The sequence below is a fragment of the Pseudophryne corroboree genome, chromosome 1 (assembly GCF_028390025.1).
Source record: "Pseudophryne corroboree isolate aPseCor3 chromosome 1, aPseCor3.hap2, whole genome shotgun sequence".
NCBI lineage: Eukaryota > Metazoa > Chordata > Amphibia > Anura > Myobatrachidae > Pseudophryne > Pseudophryne corroboree.
This window is the reverse complement of record NC_086444.1, coordinates 451,249,526-451,265,154: the sequence shown is the minus strand read 5'-3', so window position 1 is coordinate 451,265,154 and position 15,629 is coordinate 451,249,526.

The following is a 15,629-nucleotide window of genomic DNA, read 5'->3' as shown; positions in this document are numbered from 1 at the left end:
TGAGAAGCGGCGGCCGGAGCAGCGGGCGGGCTATGTGAAGCGGCGGGCGGTCTATGAGACACGGCGGCCGGAGCAGCGGCGGCGCCTGTAATCAATGTCCCCACACCTCGGGGCGGCAGCGGGAGCTGTCCGCCCCGCACACATACCTGCACTTCGTTGTGATGAGGCTCCGACGGGGCTTCTCAGTAAGCGCCGGCCAGCCTGTGTACAGAAGATCTGTGTGTGTGTGGCTGTGAGGGTGCTCATTTAGTGAGGACCGACACGCCCCTGCTGCTATCAGCAGCTTGCACTATCCCTGACCCTGCCTTTTGGAAGGGGGAAAGGGATGTAATAAAAATAGAAAAAATATTCCCCAAAAAAAATAAAATTCAAAGTAATTGTGGACTCAGCCACAGAGCTGTTACTACGTCGAGCACAGAAAAAACACTGAGGTACTCGGGGATATGGAGGGGTGGAGTGTTCTAAATTTAAATATTCAGTGCTGTTTCCTGCGGAAGCCGTCCATATCCCAAGAGTACTCCAGTGACCCCTAGTGGATGAAAAAGAAATAGATTTACCGGTAAGTAAAATCTTATTTTCTCGAACGTCCTAGTGGATGCTGGGGACTCCGTAAGGACCATGGGGATTATACCAAAGCTCCCAAACGGGTGGGAGAGTGCAGATGACTCTGCAGCACCGAATGGGCAAACACAAGGTCCTCCTCAGCCAGGGTATCAAACATGTAGAATTTTGCAAATGTGTTTGAACCCGACCAAGTAGCAGCTCTGCAAAGCTGTAATGCTGAGACCCCTCGGGCAGCCGCCCAAGAAGAGCCCACCTTCCTTGTGGAATGGGCTTTCACTGATTTTGGATGCGGCAATCCAGCCGCAGAATGAGCCTGCTGAATCGTGTTACAGATCCAGCGAGCAATAGCTTGCTTTGAAGCAGGAGCACCCACTTTGTTGGATGCATACAGGACAAACAGCGAGTCAGTCTTCCTGACCCCAGCCGTTCTGGTTACATAATTCTTCAAAGCCCGGACTACGTCAAGCAACTTGGAATCTTCCAAGTCACAAGTAGCCGCAGGCACCACAATAGGTTGGTTCAAATGAAAAGATGACACCACCTTTTGCAGAAATTGCGGACGAGTCCGCAATTCTGCCCTGTCCATCTGGAAAGCCAGATAGGGGCTTTTACATGACAAAGCCGCCAATTTTGACACACGCCTAGCCGGAGCTAAGGCCAACAGCATGACCACTTTCCACGTGAGATACTTTAGCTCCACAGTCTTAAATGGCTCAAACCAGTGGGATTTCAGGAAACCCAACACCACGTTAAGATCCCAAAGTGCCACTGGTGGCACAAAAGGGCGCTGAATATGCAGCACTCCCTTAACAAACGTCTGAACCTCAGGCATTGGAGCCAGTTCTCTGTGAAAGAAAATGGATAGGGCTGAAATCTGGACCTGTATGGACCCTAATTTTAGGCCCATAATCACTCCTGACTGTAGGAAGTGCTGGAATTCTTCTGTAGGGCCTTCCTGGCCTCACACCAAGCACACATTTTCGCCATATACGGTGATAAAGGCTAGGAAGGACGTGACAGAAAAGCATTATCAGCGTAGGAATAACTGCATCCGGAATGCCTTTTTCCGCTAGGATCCGGTGTTCAACCACCATGCTGTCAAACGCAGCCGCGGTAAGTCTTGGAATAGACAGGGCCCTTGTTGCAACAGGTCCTGTTTGAGAGGCAGAGGCCATGGGTCCTCTGTGAGCATTTCTTGCAGTTCCGGGTACCAAGTCCTTCATGGCCAATCCGGAACAATGAGTATTGTTCTCACTCCTCTTTTTCTTACAATTCTCAGCACCTTTGGTATGAGAGGAAGAGGAGGAAACACACAGACCGACTGGAACACCCACGGTGTTACTAGTGCGTCCACAGTTATCGCCTGAGGGTCCCTTGACCTGGCGCAATACCATTTTAGCTTTTTGTCGAGGCGGGACGCCATCATGTCCACCTGTGGCAGTTCCCGTCGATTTGCAATCTGCGTGAAGACTTCTTGGTGAAGTCCCCACTCTCCCGGGTGGAGGTCGTGCCTGCTGAGGAAGTCTGCTTCCCAGTTGTCCACTCCCGGAATGAACACTGCTGACAGTGTGCTTACTTGATTCTCCACCCAGCGAAGAACTCTGGTGGCTTCTACCATCGCCACCCTGCTCCTTGTGCCGCCTTGGCGGTTTACATGAGCCACTGCGGTGATATTGTCTTGACTGGATCAGAACTGGTTGGTCGCGAAGCAGGGTCTCCGCTTGACTTAGGGTGTTGTATATGGCCCTTAGTTCCAGGATATTGATGTGAAGGCAAGTCTCCTGCCTTGACCACAGCCCTTGGAAATTTCTTCCCTGTGTGACTGCCCCCCCCCCCCCCCCCCCCCCCCCCACCACCCTCGGAGGCTTCCATCTGTGGTCACCAGGACCCAGTCCTGAATGCCGAATCTGCGACCTTCGAGAAGGTGAGCACTCTGCAGTCACCACAGGAGAGACACCCTTGCTTTGGGGGATTAACCGATGCATCCGAAGATGTGATCTGGATCACTTGTACAGTAAGTCCCATTGGAAGATATGGAACCTGCCGAAGGGAATGGCCTCGTATGATGCCACCCTCCTTCCCAGGACTCGAGTGCAGTGATGCACTGACACCTGTTTTAATAGATTCCTGACCAGTGTCGTGAGCTCCTGAGCTCTCTATCGGGAGATTAACATTTTTCTGGTCTGTGTCTAGGATCATGCCTAGGAGAGGTAGATGAGCTATAAGAACCAACTGCGACTTTGGAATATATAGAATCCAGCCGTGTTGCCGTTTCACTTCCAGAGAAAGTGATACGCTGTTCAGCAACTGCTCTCTTGATCTCGCTTTTATGAGGAGATCGTCCAAGTACGTGATAATAGTGACACCTTGCTTCTGCAGGAGTACCATCATTTCCGCCATTACCTTGGTGAAAATTCTCAAGGCCGTGGAGAGACCAAACTGCAACGTTTGAAATTGGTAATGACCATCCCGTACCGTAATTCTGAGGTACGCCTGATGAGGTGGATAAATGGGTACATGAAGGAATGCATCCTTTATGTCCCGAGTCACCATAAAATCTCCCCCTTTCAGGCTTGCAATCACCGCTCTTAGCGATTCCAACTTGAACTTGTACCCTTTCAGGTATATGATCAGGGATTTTAAATTCAATATGGGTCCGACCGAACCGTCTGGTTTCGGGACTACAACATGGTCGAATAATAACCCCCTCCTTGTTGAAGGAGGGGAACCTTGACCACCACCTGTTGAAGATACAATTTATGAATTGCAGTTAACACTGTTTCCCTCTCGTGGGGGGAAACCGGCAGGGCTGTCTGTGAGGGGGCATCTTCTCAAAGTCCAGCTTGTATCCCTGAGACACAATATCTATTGCCCAGGGATCTAACAGGGAGTGAACCCACTTGTGGCTGAACTGACGAAGGCGTGCCCCCACCGGGCCTAGCTCCGCCTGTGGAGCCCCAGCGACATGCGGTGGATTTTTGTACCTGGGAACTAGCTGTGTTGTGCAGCTTCTTTCCTCTGCCCCCGCCTCTGGCAAGAAAGGACGCACCTCAGACTTTCTTGTTTCTTTATTTGAAAGGCTGCATTTGATAAGGTCGTGCTTTCGTAGGCTGTGCAGGAATATAAGGCAAAATATCAGAATTACCAGCTATAGCTGTGGAGACCAGCTCCGAGAACCCTTCTCCACACAATCCTCAGCCTTCCGAATGCCTCTTAAGTCTGCATCATCTGTCCATTGCATATTCTACAGGACACGTCAAGCAGAAATCGACATAGCTTTGACTCTAGGACCCAGTATACTCATGTCTCTTTGGGCATGTTTAATAGGTAGGTATATATATATATATATATATATATATATATATATATATTAAAGATGCTGTCTTAAGTGTGATATATATATATATAGATATATATATATATATATATATTAAAGATGCTGTCTTAAGTGTGATATATATATATATATATATATATATATATATATATATATATCACACTTAAGACAGCATCTTTAATATATATATATACCTAAGTGTGATATAGATATATAGATATATATATAGATATATATATATATATATATATATAATAAGCAACAAAGCAGGCGGCACTCCAAGTCTGTTGAGAATTCAAGTGTATTACACACAAAGCATGATCCGACGTTTCGGGGTCCAAGCGCCCCTTTGTCAAGGTGAACAATAACATATATGATAAAATTCATACCTTATATTAGAGGAGAAAACCCGCCAAGTGTCTCGTTCACGCCCCGCCCGGCCGTTTGCGGTCCGTCCCTTCTTCCGTCTCCAATAGATGACGTCATGCACAGTGCGCTCCGTGCATACGTCGTTGTCCTGGTTACTCGACGCTGGAAGCGGCCGGGCTGCGGCGCTGATAAAAGAAAACATATTGTGCAAAAGTTTTAACATTACAGAACCCCACACCAAACTAATAAATGAATAATAAAGATATTGTATAGACATTGGATTTGATTGAGGTGATAACTGAAGGTGCACCCGCAGTAAAACGGTGCATATAAACAAAAATAAAAAAGAGAGCGTGGCATAGAAACCCCTGTCTGCCCGCTGGGGTCATGCCCTCACTAAGGTGAACCTAGCGTTTTAGATGATGACAATTGAAAAAGTGAAACTAATATTATAAAGAATGATATACAATGGTAACAATGAACTTTAAACTTTCAAAAAAACTTGTAGTGAGAGTCTGTCCTATTCCTGTCTAGATTTTGCCCCGGCTAGAATCGGCTAAGGTACTTCAGATATCACCTTCGTCAAAATGAGGGGAAACAATTACTGTTTAAAATATGACATGCTGAGCTCAAACTATCCTATTCAGTGTTACTTGTAGAACGTATTAGCACTATACGGTAAATCAGAGTCAATTATTCTAAACGTCTGGTGTTTTATTTAAAGATGTTCCAGCTCAGCTTCTCGTTCAGTCCGTGGGGACTGGTGGTGTTTAACTCAAAGATCCATTTGGCTTCTAATCGCAAGAGGCTGCCATCTCTGTCCCCTCCTCTAATGTGCTTGGGGACATGATCGATGATCATATGCCGCAGGTCATTCATAGTGTGGTGGGCTGCGCAAAATGCCTTGCCACCGGTTGCTCTGACTCCTTACCCGCCAGAGCCTGTTTGATGGCCGAGCGATGGAGAGCCATCCTCTCTCTCAGTGTTCTAATTGATTTGCCCACATAGTGGAGTCCACATGGGCATTTTATGAGATACACTATATGAGTGGTAGTGCAGGTAAGCACAAAGTTGATCTTGTAGGTCTTCTCCCGATGTGGGTTGGTAAAGTTGGAACCAGTTATCATATTTTCGCAGGTGGTACACTTAATGCACTTATAACATCCAGGTGGTCTGCCAGAAACGCTCCAGGGGTCTGTTTTTGATGTTTCATATCCTGGAATCCAGTAATGTCGGAATGGACTATCGCATCCTTGATGCTTTTGCCCCTTGAAAAGCACATCATTGGCCGCGTCCCCCTGAGAGTTGGTAGTGATTGGTCAGAAGCTATAATGGGCCATAGAGCTCTCGATGCTCTCTGTACGACCGGGCTAGTGGTGTTAAACCTGGAAATGAAGGGTATGACTGGCCTCTTTGGGCGGTCACTAGGATACAAGAGAGATTCCCTAGATAACTGCATCACTTCCTGCTTCTGTTTGATCAGGAGTGGACGGCCATATCCTCGCTCTGTAAATTTCACAATCATCTTGTCCAGTTCCATCTCCAACTTGTCACGATCGCTGATCAGGCGCGAAACCCTTATCATCTGTGAACGTGGTAGGCCCTTTTTGAGGGATTTGGGGGTGATGACTATTAGCCCTCAACAGGGTATTCCTGTCTGTGGGTTTGGTGTATACTCCTGTGTCTAAACTGCATAAGAATCTGCACGCTCCACCAGGCAGACCTATTATTGCTGCCAGAGAATCAATCTTTCAGCCAGTATCAGTTTTCCTGGACAGCATACTGCAACCTCTGGTTTTAAAGCACAAGCACTTTATAAAAGATACCACAAGTTTCCTCAACCGACTAAGGGGGATACAACAGATACCGAGGGGAACCCTCATGTGTGTGGTTGATGTAGTTATCCTCTACACAAACATACCACATGAGGCAGGTCTATCGGCAATGGAGACATTCTTGAAAAATGAGAACATGAAGACGTTGGACATCCCACTGTTCATGGATCTCCTCCGAATGACTTTGGAAAAGAACTACTTCTTGTTCAACGGCAGATTCTACCGTCAAAAGACGGGGTGTGCGATGGGGAGCAACGTCTCCCCATCGTTCGCCAACGTCTATATGTTCGAGGAGGAAGAAAAGGTGTTTTTCCAGGATAAGACGATCTCTCAGCACGTTTTGTTTTTTTCGCGTTACATAGATGACCTGTTCCTTCTATGGACAGGGGGCGTGGAAAGATTTGAGCAATTAATGCACACCACCAACTCCAGACCGTCAGGGGTTAAATACACTTACCAGACCCAGCACCAGCTCAACACATTATTTGGATGTGCAGATTGCAATCGAAGAGGGGACTTTACACACAGGAGTATACACCAAACCCACAGACAGGAATACCCTGTTGAGGGCTAATAGTCATCACCCCAAATCCCTCAAAAAGGGCCTACCACGTTCACAGATGATAAGGGTTTCGCGCCTGATCAGCGATCGTGACAAGTTGGAGATGGAACTGGACAAGATGATTGTGAAATTTACAGAGCGAGGATATGGCCGTCCACTCCTGATCAAACAGAAGCAGGAAGTGATGCAGTTATCTAGGGAATCTCTCTTGTATCCTAGTGACCGCCCAAAGAGGCCAGTCATACCCTTCATTTCCAGGTTTAACACCACTAGCCCGGTCGTACAGAGAGCATCGAGAGCTCTATGGCCCATTATAGCTTCTGACCAATCACTACCAACTCTCAGGGGGACGCGGCCAATGATGTGCTTTTCAAGGGGCAAAAGCATCAAGGATGCGATAGTCCTTTTCGACATTACTGGATTCCAGGATATGAAACATCAAAAACAGACCCCTGGAGCGTTTCTGGGCAGACCACCTGGATGTTATAAGTGCATTAAGTGTACCACCTGCGAAAATATGATAACTGGTTCTAACTTTACCAACCCACATCGGGAAAAGACCTACAAGATCAACTTTGTGCTTACCTGCACTACCACTCATATAGTGTATCTCATAAAATGCCCATGTGGACTCCACTATGTGGGCAAATCAATTAGAACACTGAGAGAGAGGATGGCTCTCCATCGCTCGGCCATCAAACAGGCTCTGGCGGGTAAGGAGTCAGAGCAACCGGTGGCAAGGCATTTTGCGGCAGCCCACCACACTATGAATGACCTGCGGCATATGATCATCGATCATGTCCCCAAGCACATTAGAGGAGGGGACAGAGATGGCAGCCTCTTGCGATTAGAAGCCAAATGGATCTTTGAGTTAAACACCACCAGTCCCCACGGACTGAACGAGAAGCTGAGCTGGAACATCTTTAAATAAAACACCAGACGTTTAGAATAATTGACTCTGATTTACCGTATAGTGCTAATACGTTCTACAAGTAACACTGAATAGGATAGTTTGAGCTCAGCATGTCATATTTTAAACAGTAATTGTTTCCCCTCATTTTGACGAAGGTGATATCTGAAGTACCTTAGCCGATTCTAGCCGGGGCAAAATCTAGACAGGAATAGGACAGACTCTCACTACAAGTTTTTTTGAAAGTTTAAAGTTCATTGTTACCATTGTATAATATCATTCTTTATAATATTAGTTTCACTTTTTCAATTGTCATCTAAAACGCTAGGTTCACCTTAGTGAGGGCATGACCCCAGCGGGCAGACAGGGGTTTCTATGCCACTCTCTCTTTTTTATTTTTGTTTATATGCACCGTTTTACTGCGGGTGCACCTTCAGTTATCACCTCAATCAAATCCAATGTCTATACAATATCTTTATTATTCATTTATTAGTTTGGTGTGGGGTTCTGTAATGTTAAAACTTTTGCACAATATGTTTTCTTTTATCAGCGCCGCAGCCCGGCCGCTTCCAGCGTCGAGTAACCAGGACAACGACGTATGCACGGAGCGCACTGTGCATGACGTCATCTATTGGAGACGGAAGAAGGGACGGACCGCAAACGGCCGGGCGGGCGTGAACGAGACACTTGGCGGGTTTTCTCCTCTAATATAAGGTATGAATTTTATCATATATGTTATTGTTCACCTTGACAAAGGGGCGCTTGGACCCCGAAACGTCGGATCTCATGCTTTGTGTGTAATACACTTGAATTCTCAACAGACTTGGAGTGCCGCCTGCTTTGTTGCTTATTATCCAATTTTATCTGAGATGGCACCCAAGCACTAAGTCCGGGAGGGGGAGTGCCGGTCCTTACAGTTTTTCTCTCTCTCTCTCTCTCTCTCTCTCTCTATATATATATATATATATATATATATATATATATATATATATATATATATATATATATATCACACTTAAGACAGCATCTTTAATATATATATATATATATATATATATATATATATATATATTTCCAAAAACAAGCTGGCACTCATGAAGACTTAATAAATGCGCAGACACAGTAATGTGATCAACGTTTCAGGGCTGCCCTGATCCAGTACTCCTTTGGCTGAATTGCCTTCCAGATTAAAATGGCTTCTAGAGGTGTTCATATATAAAAATGCATTCTTCTTTTATACTAGAGGGTTTAAACGCTATAGATATTACAATTATGCCGTTTCCAGGGTGGTTGATTACACACAGGTCGTTTTTAAATACAAGATGTTTTATTGTAGTATTGCACATATGTTATGATTAGTTTTATTAGGCACACTCCAGCTTTACTGAGCGCAATATATGTCTGTGTGCCTGTGGGATACATTTTATGGAGTCACTAAGATTTTCTGTTTTGTTTATTTCAGGGCTCCCAGCGCGTTGCCATAGGAACCGGTGGGCCTGATTGCGTCACTTCCGGCCGGGCCGTGGAGCCGCGACCGGAAGTGCGGGACAAGAGACGCCTGGGCACTCTGTGGTCCACGCAGCTGGGAGTCGTGATTGTGGGGTCATATTATGCTATATATACATTTGGTTTGCACTGTTTTGTTGTCTGAGGAAGGGGATGTGTCCCCGAAACGTCACCTGTTGTTTCCAATAAACACTTCACGGAGTGGAGTTCGTTTCACACTTCTTCAAGTCTGTGAGTGCCACCTGTTTCTCTTTGCTGCATGTTGGTGGACTAATATGTCCACAAGGTAGGGCACCTCAGCCAGTTACCAGGAGGAGTGCCAGGGCAAATTTTGGATGTATATGGTCACATGCTCTGCTGCGGTGGATAAGGTTGTGGAACCAGCCCAGGGCACCTTTCCACAGGACCACCTCCCTCTGTTTTAACTGTTTTTAAAGCACTTTGTAGCACTTTGTTTGCACGCACTTGGCACTTTAGTGACACTATATTCTAAGAATCCTGTGTGCTTCCGCACCCTGAAGGCAGCTCAAAGATAAAGGATGGCAACCTCTGAGGGTGAAGGCGATTTCACGTAATTTCTACTGGAATGTGATAATTACGAGACTCTTAGTTTCTCGGATGTGGATGCTGAGAAAATTCTGCACAAGGACGTAGCATGTCTGATGAATATGTCGATTCCAGCGATGATGTGTACCGTGAATTGTTCAAACTAAAAAAGCGGGAGCTGGACTTTCTCTACCACAGTCGAACCTTGTCTGATTACCACCGGGCGAAACAAATACCCCGGGGGTTCAGGGTACATAATATACCTACGATAGGTAGATACAACATTGCCTTTTGCAAGCGCTGGATCTCAATACTTAATAAATGCTCCATGGACCTCATCTTATTGGTCATCGAGGAGTCCACAAGGGAGCTGAAGTTAACATCAGAGAAGATCAGCGAGTTTGAAAAGGAACATTTGACGACGATGACATCTGACAAATCCACAGATTGGTTAGCTAAATTACAAACCCAACTGGATGAGTATAAAAACAATTTATTGAAATATAAAAAAGAGAAACACAGGAAGGTGGTCACAGACTACACCCAACACAGGGTTTACACCTGGGTAAGTCAAGCAAATCAGTCCCGAGGACGCGCCCGTGGTGTGGGAAACGTGAGAAAACCACAACGGGTCCGCTTCTCAAGTACGTCAGCAAGTGACAATGACGAAGTCTGAGGAGCTGTGGCTGAGGCTAGACACACGGCGACCCCTTTTGTGGTAAACACCCGGGCAGGGGCCTCCACCCGGGGAAGAGCAAAACGAGAAGGGGAGGCCAAGCGAGGAGGCAGAACAGTTGGAAGGCCGCCCAAGCACAGAGCCACTTAATCTTCAACTTATCCTCGTACACTCTCCAGGAGTCCGAACAACGACTACTCAGCAAGGGACTCTCTTTTATACCCACCAATTTTGCTGATCCATTTAAATGGAAGGTTGAGTCGTTTAAATTAGCACGCTCATTAAAAATCAAAGAGCATTTCTCCAAGCATCCTACGGTGAACACAGAGTCAACACTGCCTGGTCGGATTTCCAAGCTGGGGAACCGCTCCAGGTTTGACCCACAGTCAAACAATGCTACTCTTAAAACTTTCCACAGATTAATGGATAATGCCATTAGGGACAGAGCTCCAGTCGTAAAGCATAACCTCCCCAGCGATGAAAGACAAGCATTAAGGAACCTACAACAGAGGACTGATATTGTCTTGAGAGCCGCGGATAAGGGCGGCTCGATTGTTATCCAGGACACGTCCTCATATGTTGCGGAATGTGATAGGCTACTCAGTGATGGCAAGACATATTGCCGACTGGATAAAGACCCTACTCCGGGGTTTAAACAGGAGCTTGATTTATTGTTGAAACATGCAGTCAGTGAGGGGTTGATATCACAGGTAATTAGTGACAAATTGTCTACAAAATGGCCTGTAGTTCCACTATTTTACACCCTCCCCAAGATTCACAAGGACGCACAGAGACCTCCGGGGAGACCCATCATCTCTGCCCGGGGGTCTCTGTGCGAACCAATTGCAGTGTTCCTGGACACTTATCTGCAGCCATGTATCCAGGATACTTTCTCCTATTTAAAAGACACCAAGATGCTTTTAGATAGATTGGCCAGACAGGGAGCAGTCCCCAACGACATGACCATGGTGACACTAGATGTCACCAGCCTATACACGTGTATTCCTCACCAGGCAGGGTTGGAGGCTGTCAGACGGCCAATCACGGCTAATCGGCTGTACACGGGCCCAGACGTGGATTTGTTTATAGAGCTTCTAGCCTTCACACTGACACATAATTTCTTATTTAATGGGAGGTTTTACAAACAATTGACGGGTTGCTCGATGGGGTCCCCAGTGGCCCCGTCGTTTGCTAACTGCTTCATGTGGGAAGTCGAGAGGGGGTTGTTTTTTGAAGATTCGAGCATTTCAGGAACCATTTTGCTTTATTTTCGTTATGTTGATCTCATTTTCTGGAATGGCGACATCCAGATTTTGATAGAGATCATCAATAGACAAAACAACTCAGATAGTCCCATTAAACTCACCTTGAACCATAGCAAGTCAGAGATTTGCTATTTGGACATATGTATACAGCTGAAAGAGGGACAGTTGGGGACGACCCTTTATAAAAAAAACCACGGACAGGAACACCCTGCTCCGGGCTGAGAGCTCACACCCCAAAGCTATGATTCGTAGTCTGCCTTATTCTCAGCTACTCAGGGTATGTAGGAATAACACTAATCCAGATACACGGATGTTGCAATTAGACGAGATGATATTGAAATTCTCTGAGAGAGGATATTCTCTATCGGAACTGAAGAAAGCACGAGAGAGAGCTCTGTGCAATTTCCAGAAGCAACCCAAACGCCAGTCCAAAGTTTTACCTAAAGATACCATACCCTGGGTGACTGAATACAATTCGAATAGTCCGGCCTTAGTGAAGCAAGTCAAAGGGATGTGGCAGATGGTCACTTCAGATCCTGACTTGAAGTGTTTCCAAAACAGCAAATTAATGCCGAGTTACTCTAGGGGCAGGAATCTGAAAGACTTGGTAGTAAAAACTGACATCACAGGTTTTGACGCCAAGAATGCATCCAGGCACTTTTTGAGCAAAATAAATGGCTGCTTTAAATGCCTAGGATGCACTACTTGTTCCTTTTTTATTGTGGGTGAGACTTTTCCGCATCCACACACGGGCCAACGGCTAAAAATCAGGTGGCCACTAACCTGCACATCCCGGTTCGTAGTTTACGTGATTGTTTACCCATGTGGGCTCTACTACGTGGGCAAAACCGAATGTCAATTGAAAGTAAGGCTAACTCAACATAGGTCGGCCATTCGTGCTGCCCTGATCTTAGGGACCAGTGAGCAGCCAGTGGCAAGGCACTTTGCCACACATAAACACAGTTTGGCCAGTTTGAGATACAGGGCCATTGACCAGGTGCCAGCATCTACACGGGGGGGGGGCGACAGGGGGAGGAAATTACTCCAACTTGTATCCAGGTGGATTTTTTGCCTTGATTGCCTGACCCCTAGGGGTTTAAATGAGTCCTTAGGTCTCATCAGCTTTCTATAAAAACACATAAAAGAACATAATAAATAACAGACTGTTGAATTTATTGCCCCTGCAGCCGGGGTTTATAAGGGTCAGAGTAGTGAATTTTTATTTACCATGCACTTAGTGGTTTGCACCACAAATATTGTGCAGTTTGAGTCTATTATCATAACTGATATCTACTGTAGGCTAGGATACAGTTGAGAGGTCACTTTAGGCAGGCGACGGTGTTCTGATCCAGTACTCCTTTGGCTGAATTGCCTTCCAGATTAAAATGGCTTCTAGAGGTGTTAATATATAAAAATGCATTCTTCTTTTATACTAGAGGGTTTAAACGCTATAGATATTACAATTATGCCGTTTCCAGGGTGGTTGATTGCACACGGGTCGTTTTTAAATACAAGATGTTTTATTGTAGTATTGCACATATGTTATGATTAGTTTTATTAGGCACACTCCAGCTTTACTGAGCGCAATATAGGTCTGTGTGCCTGTGTGATACATTTTATGGAGTCACTAAGATTTTCTGTGTTGTTTATTTCAGGGCTCCCAGCGCGTTGCCATAGGAACCGGTGGGCCTGATTGCGTCACTTCCGGCCGGGCCGTGGAGCCGCGACCGGAAGTGCGGGACGGGAGACGCCTGGGCACTCTGTGGTCCACGCAGCTGGGAGTCGTGATTGTGGGGTCATATTATGCTATATATACATTTGGTTTGCACTGTTTTGTTGTCTGAGGAAGGGGATGTGTCCCCGAAACGTCACCTGTTGTTTCCAATAAACACTTCACGGAGTGGAGTTCGTTTCACACTTCTTCAAGTCTGTGAGTGCCACCTGTTTCTCTTTGCTGCATGTTGGTGGACTAATATATCCACAAGGTAGGGCACCTCAGCCAGGTACCAGGAGGAGTGCCGGGGCAAATTTTGGATATATATATATATATATATCATACTAGGGTCTCAATCTCTGCTGATAAGGTACCTGTCCACGCTGCCACAGCGCTATAAACCCATGCCGACACAATCGCCGGTCTGAGTAGTATACTAGAATGTGCACGCTATCTGCAGGATCCCTGAGAATAGCTAGTGCTACCTTCTGGGCAAATGGGACACCCTAGGGGAAGATTCCCATCACATCCTGGCCCTAGTGGGGAAAGGATACTGCTTGAGAATTTTTTGTGGGAAGCTGCAGTCTCTTGTCTGGAGTTTCCCCCTCTTTTTCCTCATGAGAGGAGGGAAATTTACCTCGGCTTTCTTCCCCTTAACATGTGTACCCTTGTGTCAGGGACAAATGAGTCATCAGTGATATGCAAATCCTCTTTTATTACAATAATCATATATTGAATACCTTTCAGCCATTTTGGCTGTAACTTTGCATTATCGTAGTCGACACTGGAGCCAAACTCTGTGTCGATATCAGTGTTTATTATTTTGGATAGTGAGCATTGTGAGACTCTGAAGGTCTCTGTGACATAGGGACAGACATGGGTAGATTTCCTGTCTGTTCTCTAATCTTTTGTGCAATAAATTCACCTCAGCACTTACACAAATCCAAACAGGTGTCGGCGTTGTCGACGGAGACACCCTCTCACACACATATTTGCCCTATCTCCTCCTTAGGGGAGCCTTTTACCTCAGACATGTCGACACACGTACCGACACACCACACACACAGGGGGTGCTCTATTTGAAGACAGTTCCCCCACAAGGCCCTTTGGAGAGACAGAGAGAGAGTATGCCAGCACACACCCCAGTGCTATATGACCCAGGAATCACACAGTTACTTAGTGTTAACCCAGTAGCTGCTGTATATATTGTTTTTGCACCAAATTTATATGCCCCCCCCCCCTCTCTTTTTTACCCTCTTCTATTGCAGGGGAGAGCCTGGGGAGCTTCTCTCAACGGATCTGTGGAGAGAAAATGGCGCTGGTGAGTGCTGAGGAAGAAGGTTCCGCCCCCTCAGCAGCGGGCTTCTGTCTCGTTTCTGTGTAAAAATAATGGCGGGGGCTCGTACATATATACAGTGCCTGACTGTATATATGTATAATTTTGCCAAAAGGTATCTTAATTGCTGCCCAGGGCGCTTCCCCCCTGCACCCTACAGTGACCGGAGTGTGTGGTGTGCTGTGGGAGCAATGGTGCACAGCTGCAGTGCTGTGCGCTACCTTAAGTGAAGACAGGAGTTTTCAGCCGCCGATTTCGATGTCTTCATGCTTCTGTTCTTCTGGCTCTGCGAGGGGGACGGCGGCGCGGCTCCGGGAACGGACGCTCAAGGTTAGGTACCTGTGTTCGATCCCTCTGGAGCTAATGGTGTCCAGTAGCCTAAGAAGTGCTACCTAGCTGCCGTGGGTAGGTTTGCTTCTCTCCCCTCTGTCCCTCGTAGCAGAGAGTCTGTTGCCAGCAGAAGCTCTCTGAAAATAAAAAACCTAACAAAATACTTTCTTTTCTAGCAAGCTCAGGAGAGCCCACTAGGAGCGGGATCCGGTCTGAAGATCGACAGTGTCTAGGTCGACAATGTTTCTCTGACGTCCTAAGTGGATGCTGGGACTCCGTAAGGACCATGGGGAATAGCGGCTCCGCAGGAGACTGGGCACAACTAAAGAAAGCTTTAGGACTACCTGGTGTGCACTGGCTCCTCCCACTATGACCCTCCTCCAGACCTCAGTTAGAATCTTGTGCCCGGCTGAGCTGGATGCACACTAGGGGCTCTCCTGAGCACCTAGAAAAGAAAGTATATTTTAGGTTTTTTATTTTCAGTGAGATCTGCTGGCAACAGACTCACTGCTACGAGGGACTAAGGGGAGAAGAAGCGAACCTACCTGCTTGCAGCTAGTTTGGGCTTCTTAGGCTACTGGACACCATTAGCTCCAGAGGGATCGAACACAGGACCCGACCTCGATCGTCCGGTCCCGGAGCCGCGCCGCCGTCCCCCTTACAGAGCCAGAAGCATGAA